The following is a 15362-nucleotide window of genomic DNA, read 5'->3' as shown; positions in this document are numbered from 1 at the left end:
GGAAGAATGAAGATATAAATTAAGATTGATGAAGCTAAATAAAAACCCTGCAGTCCTTATTTAAACTGTAGTTAAAAATGTGAATTCACATTGTGGAGTATATGCAGCATGTATTGAAATGACACACTGTGCCCCACAAATATGTACAAGTAAATTTAAAATAAAATTAAAAATAAATAAATAAATAAATAAATACCAAAAGTAAAAATAATTCCTGATGTGCTTTATCTTAAAAAATAGTTATATCTAGTTCTGTTCACTAAAAAGTCCTGAAACAATGACCAACACAGTAATATTGATCAACCTTTCTGCCAGAAGTCTTCTAAGTACACTTTCCCTTTAAAAGTTACAAAGTCTTCTTGAAAAAAATGGCTGATTCCAGGTCTGGGGTAGAAAATATGCAAGATGAGACTGGAATTTCTTATCATTCTGTAATATAAGATAGTACTGCTGTCAATACTGCTAGGATCATATCCAGAAGAAGCCCAAACTAACTTAATGAGACACCAACTGGCAAAAGATGGTGCAATCTATCAACAGGGTAATTGTTGCAATATATTGAGCACATCAAATATGTTTACATCCTCAAGCTAACAAGGAGGCCAAAAGACAACTTAAAACTCTTAATGGTTGCCTTTGGAAGTTGTTTGTGAAATAACTTTTGAATGTAGTAAATAAAGGGAAAGAAGCATTTATCTTACTTTTTCTGTATAAAATATTCCTCAAGGTAAGCATGCTGTTAATGAGGGGAAATATCTCTGTATAAAAGTGTATCAGTTGATGACTATGGAAGGAATGATATAATTAGCATATCACCATTTTTCATCATCAAGTGAATTAGTGGATCAGGCAATGGCCATCACAACATTATATATGTGCCATGACCTATGAAGTATTTTTGCAAAGAACTGAAGCTAAATCTGAATAAAGTTATTTATCTCATTTCAGATGTATAAGAAATACAGGGGACAGAGAAACTTGTTGAAGGATATCACAGGAATACAATCAGCAAAATCCAGACTGTGGGAAACTCTACAGGTCAACAACCTGTTCTCTTAAAAAAAAAAAATTAAAAGAGAAAAGAGAAAGGAAGAGAGCATAATGGAGGGAGAACCCATAAATTAGTAGCGACTAAAAAAAAAAAATACATATATATATATATATATATCCACATATATATCCACCAATTGTGAGGTATAAACCTTATTTAGATCTTGTTTAAAAATTTTGTAAAATAATCAGGGGAATTTGAACACTGAATGGACATCTGGCAATATTAAGGAATTAGAGTTAATATTCTTGGATATGATAATGGTCTTATGGTTTAATTTTTTATGAGTCCCTGTTCTTTAGAGACACACTTTGAAATACTTATAGGTGAAATAACATGATGTCTAGAATTTGCTTAAAAATCATCTGGAGATGTGAGAAGAAGTGATCTGGGGCATAGATGAAGCAAGATTGTCCAAGAATAATCGATAATGGGTGAAACTGGATGATTCTTAACTATTAAATTAGAATTCTACTTTTGTATATGCTTGAACTTTTCTTTAAAAATGTATAAACCAAAACCAAAACCACTGATACCTTGACCTCGCCCCAGATTCCCATTTCAGTGGTCTGGGTTGTTGGGAGATCCTTGACAAAATGAAATCTTAGTTGAAGTTAAACCGGAAACTAGGAGCTGCATAGTTACAGGCAGGCAAAGCACACTGGAAAAGAGCACTGGACAAGGGTCATGACAATTGGATTCTAGAACTGCTCTTGCCTCTAGCCAGTTGGGTGAAACTAGACAAGTCTTTTCACCTCTACCTCCCTAAGCTTCTTCATCCATAAAATGAGGGTTTAGATTATGAACTGCCTAACGTTCTCTCCAGATTTTGTAGTGTATAGGAAAGAGCAGTGAATGATTGTTGAGTAGGTTGAGGTGTCCAATCTTACACCATTACTGCATTTTAAAATATTTTTTTTTCCAGCTAGTTAGTCCCTTTGGCATTTAGAATAAATGTATTTGCATCTCACTGGCACCTAACCTAAGTTGCACTCTCATGATTTTTCCCACTTAGCAGCTTACCTCACCATGGGACTCAGCTAGCAACATCTGACTGATCTCCCAGAGCATCCTTCAGTCCTTCTATTCTTTCTTTGTACAAAGATTTAATAAATCTTATTATAAGTTAAGATATATGTATTAGTCCATTTTGTGTTGCTGTAACAGAAATACCTGAGGCTGGGTAATTTATGAAGAACAGAGGTTTATTTGGCTTATGTTCTGGGACAGCTGCATCTGGCATGGGCCTCAGGCTGCTTCTACTCATGGTGGAACATGGCAGCAGCCAGTAGGTGCAAGCAGATCACATGGTGAGAGGAAGCAAGAGAGAGAGAGGAGGTGCCAGGGTCCTTTAAACAACCAGCTCTCGTGGGAACTAACAGAGCAAGAACTCACACACTACTCTTCTTCCCAGGGAGAGCATTAATCCATTCATGAGGGATCCACCCCCAGGATTCAAACAGCTTCCAGCACTGCCACATTGGGGATCAGATTTCCACATGAGTTTTGGCAGGAACACATCCAAACTCTATCAATATACATATATAGTTAAGGAGGAGTGTTAGAAAATGAGGCAAAATTTTTTTTAAATAATAAACTGATTTTTATCCTTGCAGAGTTTATGATTCTAATGCGGAGAGTTATACAAACATAAATGTCATATAATGAGGTACGTGTGTAAAACGTATAACGCATGGACATTTGGATCAGTGGGAGGAATCAGAGGTTTTTAACAAGGAAGCGATAAGATCATTTTGGTATATTTGAAGTTTCTTTGTGGCAATGGTGTGAAGTGATACAAGTTCAGAGAAGCAGCCCAGGTAGGTGATTAAGAAAAAGGAAACCTGAATGCTTGACTGTGTTTAAAAACTGGCTCAACCGTGTGGTTGGAGAAGGTTCCTTAACCTCTCTGTGCCTCAAATCCCTCATTTGTAAAGTGGAGATCATTATAGTACCATTTTCACAGGGCTGTTTTGAGGATTAAATAAGTTAATAAATGTAGAGCTCTTAGAATAATGCCTATCTCAGAGCAAACACTATGTTATTATATAATATATGCTAATAAATTGTTATTATTAATTTACTTTATGACATAAAAATACTTCAACTAATGTCAGTTTTAGGGATGATAGTTTGGTTGCCACAATTCTGCTACAAATAGTATAAAAATTACAGGCGGGGGCTATATACTACACCTCCCTCGTTTATGAAGAAGTATAAAATAGGGAGAATGTGTACAGCAAAGAAAAAAATTCTGAGAACGAAACAAATGGAGATCATTACAGAAATGTGTCTGGAGGAAATTCACATTAGGTTGAAAATTATGATGAGTAACTTAATTTGACATATTTTAATCAAATGTTCTGAACGAGAAGTCAAAGCTAAATATACCCATGATGAAATCTTGTCAGCTGGAAATGCACAAATATATTATCATAGAAAAACATCCATTTTTTTTCTAAAACAGATGTTCTGCATTTTGAAATTCTTCACTTGTGACAATATTATCACTTGAGAATATTATAATTGGCCCCTCCTTAAATGAACAGAAATCTGTTTCACTGAATTATGGCATCCCTGGTTTACACTGGGGAGGGCATTCTCAGATGGTCGGATCGTGAAAACATGAGACACATCTTTTAGGAGGTTAAATCTTGCCCTAATTAAATAGCGGTCACCATATGTCCAGCCAACCATAACAAAAACATGTGGTCAAATAATTTGAAATGGAGAGAAAACATATTCCTAGGAGGCTTGGTGGACCTCTTGGGATCATCAAAGAGGTGTTTTAGAGGAAAGCAAATGTTCATTGGCTCTTAATGGATAATTGAAGCCTCAATTATATGAGTATTAAATAAATCAGTGGCTGGGTGGGTGGCGGTGATGAAAACCGTTAGCATCCTCGGCTTTACACTTATAGGATGCTTTTCTCTGAGGGTAACATCTCAGAGACATATATAGTAAACTTCTTAAAGGATAATGGTAAAGTATTTTTATTAGTTAAGAAATATATGTATATAGTTAAGGCAGGCTGTTAGAAACCGAGGCAAAAACACACAGCCATCTATGTACGGAGGCGAAAGGAAAGGAAAGGGCCATTTGCCTCCTCCATACTTGGATTCCTTACTCACACTTATTTTTTTCTGTTCTTTTTTTAAAAATTTTAATTTTTTAAAATTTCATGAAGCATAGGGAAGGGATGGTCAGGCTTTTATTAAATATTTGGAACAAGGATTTTGATCAGGAAGGCTACCCTTATTCATGTATGGTTTCTTAAGTTTAACAACATGATGGTTAATAGTTTGTGAAAATTCAAACTCCCTCTCCCTATTCCCTCCCTGATCTCTATAGTCATCTAGAGGATTTTAGCACATCGAGGAACATCTTGTACTTTATTACTGAAGAGGAAGATGATTTTAAAATTACACATGAGCTTGTACCCTGGGATCATTTTGCCAAACAAGACTCCTACAGGAGCCTGAGGGATGTGGCGTGATTTACGGGGTGCTGGGGAAAGTCTCTGGGTCACGAAGGATGTTCATTCTTTTAATAGAATTCTGTATTAAAATACATGTACAGTCACATGTTGCTTAACGATGGGGATATGTTCTGAGAAATGCTTCATTAGGTGATTTCCTCATTGTGGGAACGTCACAGAGTGTCCATATCCAAACCTGGATGGTATAGCCTTCTACACATTGTATATATTGTCCGTCATTGACCTAAACATCACTATGTGGCACATGACAACTGCGCAAAGAACGGGTAGAGCTACTGACTAGCCCCGTGTGTGTGATCAGTCTGACAGCAGAGCAGTTGTGAAAATAGGACCCTGGGAAGGGATCTCAAGAGGGCAGACGGCAGAGTCAAAGAATGAACGCATTAAAAATAGGAACGTCGCAGTTTAGCCAAGAGCCCACCTGATATTTTTTTTATTATTAAAAATTTTCATTTATTATTAACATATTCATTCTTACAAATCAGGATATTTCTTTATGCCCTTTGCCCAACCTATCACTTCCCAAACCCCCTCCCTCCCTCCTCCCATCTCTAGTTTCCTTAGGTTTGTCCTGTCCTTCTGAAAGCTCGACATATTGTTGTGGTCTTTTTCTTTCTTTCTTTCCTTCATTCCTTCCTTCTTCCCTCCTTCCCTCCCTCCGTCCCTCCCTTCCTAGCAGCCAGTTATGAGTGAGAACATGTGGCATTTCTGTTCCTTTGTCTGGCTTATTTCACTTAACATAATTTTCTCCAGACTCATCCATGTTGCTGCAAATGGCAGAATTTCATTCTTTTTTATGGCTGAGTAGTATTCTACTGTGTATATATACCACATTTTCTTTGTCCATCAATGAACACTTAGGTTGGCTCCATATTTTAGCTATTGTAAATAGAGCTGCAATGAACACGGGAGGGCAGGTATCCCTTTGACATGATGATTTCCATTTCTTTGGGTATATGCCCGCCAGTGGGATTGCTGGATCATATGGTAGCTCTATCTGTAGTTGTTTGAGAAACCACCATACAGTTTTCCATAATGGTTGTGCTAATTTATAGTCCCACCAACAGTGCAGAAGAGTTCCACTTTCCCCACACCCTTGCCAGCATTTGTTATTCTCAGTCTTTTTAATAATGACCAGTCTAATGGGGTAAGAAGATATCTCAATGTGGTTTTGATTTGCATTTCCCTGATGACTAGTGATGCTGAGCATTTTTCATGTACCTGTTGTCTATTTGTGTGTCTTCCTTTGAAAAGTGCCTATTCATCTCCTTTGCCCATTTTTTAATTGGATTATTTGGTTTTTTACAGAATAGTTGTTTGAGTTCTTTGTATATTCTGGATATTAATCCCTTGTCAGATGTATAGTTTTCAAATATTTTCTCCCATTCTGTAGGTTGTCTTTATGCTCTGTTGATTGTTTCCTTTGCTGTGCAGAAGCTTTTTGGTTTGATATAATGCCTTTTATATATTTTTCCTTTTGTTGCTTGTGCTTCTGGGGTCGTATTCATAAAGTCTTGGCCCAGTCCTATTACCTGGACTGTTTCCCCTATATTTTCCATTAGTAATTTTATGGTTTCAGGTCTTATTTTTAAGTCTTTAATCCATTTTGAATTGATTTTGGTATATGGTGAAAGGTACAGATCCAGTTTCATTTTTCTGCAAATGGATATCCAATTTTCTCAGCACCATTTATTAAAATGCAGTCTTTCCCTCAATGTATGTTCTTGCTGCCTTTGTCAAAGATCAGTTGGCTGTAAGAATGTGGGTTGATTGCAGGTTTTCTGTTCTGCTCCGTTGATCTGAGTGTCTGTTTTTCTACCAGTACCATTTTGTTTTGGTTACAATAGCTTTGTACTATAATTTGAAGTCAGGTAGTTTTATGCCTTTGCCTTTTTTTTTTTTTTTTTTTTTTTTTTTTTTTGGCTTAGAATTGCTTTGGCTGCTTGGGGTCTTGTTATTCCATAGGAATGTTTGATTGCTTTTTCCAGCTGATTTTCTATGTGTTGCCTGCCTTTTTGCCTACCCCCTTTTTGCCTTCTCTAGGTGCATTGTAACTCACTTATTTTGTTCCCACCTGCCACACATATTTACTCACTTGATCCTTTGAACGTGAATGAGTGTCTTACTGTTGCTGCTCATCTGTGTGTTCACATCTTCCTTGGGTTGTGGTTGTACAGGTCCATGCTAAGGATGACCTAAGTGTGTGAGCTATCTTCTAGGTATTAACCAGCTCATCTTGTTTCCTTTTAAGCCATGTGGACTTCCTGACCCAGAAACCTGGGAAATAGATACCATTGCACATAGTGGCCTGAAGATGATGATGATGATGATGATATAATAGCTGATAACTAATGAGGACTTAATATGGGTCAGGTACTCAGCCAAGTTATCTAAATGTACTAATTTTTAAACCTCACAGATGGTCTTATGAATTTAGGAACTATCATTATTCTCATTTTCTGGGTAAGGGAATGAGACATATGGGGATCAAGTAACTTGTCCAGTACCACGCAGAAGGTGAGGGGTGGAGCTGGGATTTGATCCCAGTCTGTGTGGTTCTGGAGCTCATGCTTTTAATCAGTTCCCACTATATGACTTTCACTTACATGTGCTCTGGCAACTTGATTGAAAATAGTATGTTTCTGCCTCTTTTTCTATATACTCCTTTTGAGGAATCCTTAAGATCTCTTGCAGATTACTGGGGCCCATTGATGAGGTGTTGCTTTCTGTTGGCATTAGCTACTCATATGTCCTGCAGCTCTTGAGTGCACCTGTGACTTGAGGAGTCAATGCATGGAGGCTCCCTCTGGGACTTGCTTATATATCTTCTCATTAGGAATGGCTCACCCAAACCTAGGGTAAGATGGTGTCACAGATCATGATGCCTCCCCAGTGGGTCACACCCCCTCTCCTCCTGAGCTCCACTTGTCCTGCTTCTGCCTGGACATCACCAACCCTGCTTCCCCATGTAGGGTGACTCAGCTCTGTTTTTCTTTCAACTCTCCTCAAAAATGGGAGGATGTCTTGTCCCAATGTAACTGTTTGCCTGCCTTGAATTTTCTTTAATACACTCCCATGAAGTGAGAAAGTGCTTCATACAAACCAAGAACCCACATACACAGCAAACAATGCCCTTTTCAATAATTGTCATGGATTATCTATACTTATATATTTTTTGCCCTTACAGACATGTGTACATGTTTCTATTTCTCTATGTGCAGTGGCAGGTGCCAGGCATCACAGAGGTCTCTATTCTAGAGTAGGACAGGACAGAAGTCACCTTGGAATAGCTGAGGATAGCCCCCTTAGTTCTGGGAGGAGGGCGGAATTGAAAATTTGTATTTTGAGGATTTTTAAAAATTTGGTTGTTCAGCTCTGAGGGGTAGCAAACATCAGATCTAACGCTTACCAGTTCTCCTGGAATAATGTGTTCAGGGACATGGCTGTGTAGGTGAACTTATTGACAGGAGCTATACAAGAGTGAGGACTCAGATACAGTATGAGGAGAAGGTCCATGATGCTGAGCATTTTCTTTTCCTAAAGCATTAGGAGAAAAGAGCCTTGGCCTGGTACTCATAGCAGCAGCTGCAGCAGAGGATTCTGTCTTTGCCAGTGGGCTCAGGACTCAACATGTGTAAACAGCCTGGTTGGTGAGTAGAAGGTTTTTCTTCTCAGCATCTTCCATCCTGAGACTCAGTCTAGATTGCCTTGTGTCTCCTAAAAAAGCAGTTCCATTTCTTTCATATAGCCTGTTTCTACCATAGCCAAGATTTCTACAACCTCACACCTGCAGAGAAACTGTAAATTGAAAGAACTTCCATCAGTAGGACCCTGACCAGCCTGGGGTGTAGGTAGCCTACCATAAAGAGATTGGCTTCTGTAGAAACCTACGCTGTCCCACTGGCTATGGCTTTTATCATCAGGCTTGGGGGTTTTGTGCGGCTTTATAAACTTCAAGACATGATTCACCAGGGCTAATTTCTAATCAAAACCCGTGACCTTCTGCCATCATTGTGCACATCAAGAGATGTCTGAGAAGGACTGGTCTCTCTCTTCTAGACCCTTAAGCATTTGGGGAATCTCTGGAGGTAGGAACCTAGAGGGTGATAGACTGGATTTCTAGGAAACCTACTATTGACACAGGAATAGGCTTAAGCATTTGCATTTTGGGAATAGGTAGAGAGAAACCACTGTGAACAGACACCCCAAATGCTATATGTTTACAGCCATATACACGAACGTAATCATGTACATATTTTTGCACATGTCAGAAGGGGAGGAGAAGGAAGAAGTGTACTTTGAATACTAACATATCATCATTGGAAAATTAGGGTAGCTACCAGACCAAGGCTGAAAAGTGTGAGTATGATTTATTTTCTATAAACACAGAATGGCTATTAGTAGTGCAAATAAATTCAAATTACTAGTTAATACCACAACTCATGAATCACCCTGTGTAGGCTCAACATCAGAATCATGATTTAGGAAAAATAAACAGTGGAGCAAAAGTTCAGACATTGTAAGCAGTCATAAATATTTTATATGTCTGCTGTTCAAATTACTAAATATGCAGTACATTGAGCTCCATAGAAACACCACGGGGCAAGTGAGAGCCGGCGGGCACTGGGGACACTTTGGCTTGAGGAGGAAAAATAACTAAACACAGACAAAGGAGACCCTAAGAAGGTGAGAGGCTAAATGTCATCATATGCATTCTTCATGCAAACCTGCTGGGAAGAGCACAAGAAGCATCCAGATGCTTCAGTCACCTCAGAGTTTTCTCAGATGTGCTCAGAGAGGTGGAAGACCATGTCTGCTAAAGAGGAAGGAAAATCTGAAGACATGGCAAAGGCAGACAAGGCCCTTAATGAAAGAGAAATGAAAACCTCTATCCCTCCTAAAGGGGAAACAAAAAAGAAATTCAAGGATCCCAATGGACCCAAGAGGCCTCCTTCGGCCCTTTTCTTGTTCTGTTCTGAGTATCGTCTTCAAATCAAAGGGGAACATCCCGGCCTATCCACTGGCGAAGTTGCAAAGACACTGGGAGAGATGTGTACGCTGCTGCGGAGGACACGCAGCCTGGTGCAGAGGAGGCTGCTCAGCTGAAGGAAAAATACGGAAAGGATATTGCTGCACACCGAGCTAAAGGAAAGCCTGATGCAGAATAAAGGGAGTTGTCAAGGCTGATAAAAGCAAGAAAAAGAAGGAAGATTAGGAAGAAGAGGAGGAAGAGGAAGATGTGATGATGAATAAGTTCGTTCTAGTGCATTTTTTTTCTTGTCTGTAAAGCATTTAAGCCCCCTGGACACAATTCACTCCTTTTAAAGAAAAAAATTGAAATGTAAGCCTGTGTAAGATTGGTCTTTAAACTGTACAGTGTCTTTTTTTTTGTATAGTTGACACACTACCGAATGTGTCTTTGGCTAGCTCTGTCCTGGTGGTATTTTCAATAGCCACTAAACTTGCCTGGTACAGTGTGGGGGTTGTAAATTGGCATGGAAATTTAAAGCAGGTTCTTGTTGGTGCACAGCACAAATTAGTTATATGTGGGGATGGTAGTTTTTTTCATCTTCGGTTGTCTCCGATGCAGCTTATACAAAATAACTGTTGTTCTGTTAACTGAATACCACTCTGTGACTACAAAAAAAAAATAAAGTGGCAGCTGTTTTGTTGGCCTTCTGAGTGCTTCTAAGTAAATACAATTTTTTATTAGTAAAAAAAAACATCAAAAACAAATTCCTAAATATGAAACACTGCTATAGTTCTTGACATGTTAGTACAGTTGAGCATTCCAAATCCAAAAATCTGAAATCCGGAATCTGACACTTTTTGAGTGCTGACATGATGCTCAAAGGAAATGCTCATTGGAGCATTTCAGATTTCAGATTTTCAGATTTGAGATGCTCAGCCAGTAAATATTTCAAGATCTGAAAAAACTCTAAATCTGAAACACTCTGGTCCCAAGCATTTCAGATGGGGGATACTCAACCTGTCCTAGTCAATGTAACACTAGGTACTGTAACCAATAACCCCCCAAATTTCAGTGCTTACCATAATAAAAGCTTATCTCTAGTTGTGAACACACTAGATGTTCCTGGTCCCTAAAGTAACCAACCATTCTGGCTTGCCCAGGATGAGTGGGATTCTGGCATACAAGGTCTTCTGTGTTAAAACTGGCGAAGTCCTGGGCAAACCAGAACAAGTTGGTCACCCAACTGGTCAAGCAACTCTTTGAGAAGCAGAGATCCAGCTACCTGGCCTCCTTCCATCTTGTGGCTTCAAAATCTTACCACTTGACTTCCAAGGTTGCCCTGAGGGCTTTATCCATTCTCATCAGCCAGAAACAGAAAAGAACCTGGAAAAAACATGAGAGGTTTTCTGGCCAATGGTGGAAGTGGCGCATATCACTTCTTCCCTCATTCTACTGGCTAGACTAGATCATGTGGCAATATTTAATTAAAAGGGAAAACAGAAATGCAGTCTAACCATTTTTTTCAGAAAGACCTTATTTAATGATCAGCTAGTAATCTCTGGCACATCAACATACATAGCTTGTGGTGATTTTATACGTTAACATTTACATAGATCCCAACAAATGATTTAGTAACATGCAATATGCAATATAATATTTCCCCCAAAGTTTTGTGTTCTTTGATCATTTCTTTGAACATCTGTTTGCATGTTCTTAAGTATTCTCTTTATAGTCATGTAGCAGCTTATTATTCTGTTTCTTTATTAAATCTGTCCCAACAGGAACCATGTAAAAACAAACAAACAAAAAAAACCAGGAGCACTGAGTCTTCATTAGGAAGAAGCAGAGTGAGGTAGTTCTCTCCCGGGTCTTGGCAAGGAGAAATTCAGCTTAGTGGTATTATCTGCTTGTCTGGAATACCCCATCAAAAAGGTCAGGCAGCCTGCTCAAGGGATGTGCGGAGCAATCTGCAGCAGTTGGGCAGGCATCAGTCCTTCAACCCAGACCAGAGCAGGAAAATGGGGTGCTCCTAAAGAGGTGTCTCTCAGAAAAGGTCAGGATAGATATTTGAAATGATAGTACATTTCAGAAAATTGAGGATTATTATCAGGAACATATTACAAGACCCAAAGAAGACAATGAAAATCTCAAAAAAAGGCTGTGTAATAAAGTAAACTTAATCATAATATACTGCTTGGATCTTGTGTGGACTATGTATATATAATTCCAATAACATAAACACAAATGAAAAAATTACATTGAAAAATGTGTCAAGGAGAGGTTGGGCTTGATGTAAAAAAGGGTCATATGAACATCATAACAGAAACTACACAGATACTGTCTGAAATTGATAAATCAGGAAATGGAAGTATAGGTATATTATTTAGCTGTTTGAAATAATTACTATAAAGCTTAAGAAAAAGTTTAAAGTAGTTCAAAAGGGCAGACGAACAAGAAATGAGGAGAGTGGGATTAGGAACAATTGTTTTTTATTGTAATCCTTTCAATGATTTTATTTTTTAAATAACTATATACGTATATTATATTGTTAAAATGAATGTTTATTTTAAAAAGAGCAGTATATTCTTTTAGATTCTTGTAAATATCATGCCAATGGATATAAGATATTGAGATTTCACAGTTGTTACTCTTTGAAGCAGGAAGAAATGAAAGGAAACAAAAAAGTAGAGATAAATAATGTTTATGTCTGAATGTTTCATGGAGGAAGCAGAGTGGATTGCTTAATATCTTTTAATATGAAATTTTATATGTTGTAACAACAGTAAGTAGACATTGAAATGTATGGATTTTCAGCTAAACCAAGACTTTTTTATGGATTGGAAAGTACTGAGATGATGGAGACAAACTACAGGAAAATACATATAATTAAATAAAAAATAGAAAATAGAATTAATGTGGATAAACTTAAGATGATACAGTAAGAGAAAAATTAAAAGATAAAGTTGTGATTCCTAGTGTTTTAATTAAGATCATGCTAGCTGATTTAACAAAAAACCTCCAACTGTAAAATGACTCAAACATCATAGGAGTTTGTTCTTAGACTCTAAAATAATAGTCAACATAGGGCTGGCCCGGTGGCGCACTGGAGAGTGTGCCGCTTGGGAGTGCGGCGGCGCTCCCGCCGAGGGTTCGGATCCCATGTGGAGACCGGTTCCCGCTCACTGGCTGAGCGCGGTGCGGGCGCAACACTGAGGGTTGCGATCCCGTTACCGCTCAGTAAAAAAGACAAAAAGGAATATATAAAAAAAAAAAATAGTCAGCATATAACTACCAAACTAGAGTACCCATCTTCACCTAGCCAGTTGGTGGATAAAGAGCATGGAGGTTCATGTGGGGGAGAGTTTCATCAGCCAAGCCTGAAAGTGGTATATTTCACTTTCACTTACAGGTCATTGGCTGAAATCCAGTTATATTATGTGATGATTAATTTTATGTGTTAACTTGACTGGGCCCAAGGGTTCCCAGCTTTCTGGTCAAACATTATTGTGGGTGTTTCTATGAAGATTTTTTTGTGTGAAATTAACGCTTATCTGGGTAGACCAAGTAAAGAAGATTGCCCTTCATAACATGAGCGGGTCTCATGTGAATCCTTTGAAGTCCTGAATAGAATAAAAGGCTGACTCTTCCCCAAGTAAGAGAGAATTTTCCTGCCCGATGGCCTTTGAACTGAAACACTGTCCCTTCCTGCCTAATGGCCTTAGAAATGGGACATCAGCTCTTCCCAGTTCTACAGAAACTTGCTGGCCTTCAGACTTAAACTGGGATATAGGCTCTGCAGATTTTAGATTTGCCAGCATCTATAACTGTGTGAGCCAGTTCCTTATAATAAATCCCTTTATATATAATGTTTATCTGGTGAACCCTGACTAATACACATAGCTACATGTAACTCTAACAGAGGCTGGGGGAAAATGGTCTTTGTGTACAGAAAGAAGAGAGAAGGTTTAGAGAATAGCTAGCCAATCTCTGCCATGCCTAAGAAGCTGAACCAAGAGCCAGGATTTAGAATTTAGTATATTAAGATCCTAGAGCACAAATCTGGCATTGGAGCAGTGAAGTCATCTGCCTTCGGGAGAGCATGCTTTCATGGACAATTATATACTAGCAGTGACTCATGTGGACTGATATTTAGAGGGCCTCCCCTAAATGCTCCAGGATCTATCGAAGCCTTCCAAATCTTTGCAAGGGTAACGTCAATAATGACTCAGTTTGACTTTTCCTGCACTCATGGAAGAAAGATTAAATCTGATTCAGAGGAAGTTTCAGCTATTGCTTCATAGCAAACAACCACAAAATGTCAGCGGCATGTCACAACCAGCTTATCTCTATTTCGTGTTGGCAATCTGATATAGGCTTGGCTTGACTCTATGCTGTGACTGGATACAGGTCTGCTCAATGTGTCTGTCATCCTTCTTGGACCAGCAACATGTTCTCCTTGTGGCAAAAGGCAGGAGTATGGTAAAATAGTGAAGGCTTCACAACAGCTCGGGTAAATGGGCAGATGGTGATGTTTTTCCCCAAAATAGGGAGTAAACAAGGTGAATCTGGGGGGAAGCAGAGATGATGAACTTAATTTTGAACCTGTTAGAGGCTTGGGCCATCCAAGTGGAGACATGTCACGTAATAAAAACATAAGAGTACTTCAAAAAGTTCATGCAAAAACTAAGTTAAAAGATAGCGTGACTCCTTCCATGAACTTTGTGAAGACCCCTGTAGAGAGCACACTATTCTTGCATGGTTACAAAACCATAGTCTGTGCTTAGTTTATTTCAATTCTAGTTGTCTTCTCTCATATGCAATTTACAGCAAAAGTGTTTTTCTGAGGAGGTTTCGAGGTAGACCATAACCTAAGGATCAGGTGTTGGGCACCAGGAATTTTCCATGTGGATACAATCGGAACTTCATTATGAAAATATGGAATATATAGCCCAAGCCCAGAATATCTTTATGAGACTAGATACGATGAATTTTGACTTCTCAATAAAATACCCATGGATAGTTCAAGGTGAATCAAGATCTCAAAACTTGAAAAAAGGAGGCTTAAGATGAAGAGAGTAAGTATTCTTTCTCCAGAGGATGATTAACTTATAGACCTAAGGTTGCAGTATAAAACACAGGATGCCCAATTCAATGAATTATAGACAAAAAATTAAGTTTTTAGCATGTCCCAAATATTGTATGATACACAGTTACAGTAAATAATTATCTGGTGTTTATCTCAATTTCTTTTTACTCAAAGACAATTACTTACGACCTTTATTAGCGGGTGCTTATAGTTTGTTGACTTTTCTGAAAAATTCAAGTTGCAAACTTGTATTATACCCATTGTTTAGTTAGGAGAGTGTTGTTTAATTTCCACAAATTTGTGAATTTTCTAAATTTCCTTCTTCTATTGTGGTCAGAGGACATATTATCGATGATCCTAGTCTTTTTAAATGTATTAAGACTTGTTTTGTAGCCAAAACCAAACAAACTTGTATTATAAATTAAAAATGAAGTGCTTAAAAATCTCAACTTGACCGGATATGAAACAATTTAAAAATCTTTAAACGTGTATTGAGAAAAAAGCAGGCTTTAAAGCATGTTTGTCATTACCAAAAAGAGATGTCTTTAGGTAAAAAATAATAAAAACCCATGCTGCATGGATAATGCAGGTAGTTCTAGTTATGTGATCAACAGACGAAAAGCAAACACTTAAGGTCTTCTGCTCCGATCTTTTGTTCATTCCTTATTTCTGGAATTTCCTATTCACCCCTCCCCCTCCCCCTTCCCCCACCCCCCCCCTCCCCCCCCCCCCCCCCCCCCCCCCCCCCCCCCCC

General features: G+C 38.4%; 2 pseudogenes; one reads left to right on the top strand and one right to left on the bottom strand.

Moving 5' to 3' along the window:
• Positions 1-8577: 8577 nt before the first annotated feature.
• On the top strand, positions 8578-9837 carry LOC103590581 (annotated as a pseudogene).
• Positions 9838-10115: 278 nt separating this feature from the next.
• The window catches only part of LOC103590580, an 8591-nt pseudogene continuing 3344 nt past the window's right edge, over positions 10116-15362 (bottom strand).

The sequence above is a fragment of the Galeopterus variegatus genome, unplaced genomic scaffold (genome assembly GCF_000696425.1).
Source record: "Galeopterus variegatus unplaced genomic scaffold, G_variegatus-3.0.2 Scaffold841, whole genome shotgun sequence".
NCBI classification, from domain to species: Eukaryota; Metazoa; Chordata; class Mammalia; order Dermoptera; family Cynocephalidae; genus Galeopterus; species Galeopterus variegatus.
Note: the sequence above shows the minus strand (reverse complement) of the source record. Positions and strands in the feature narration are given on the sequence as shown.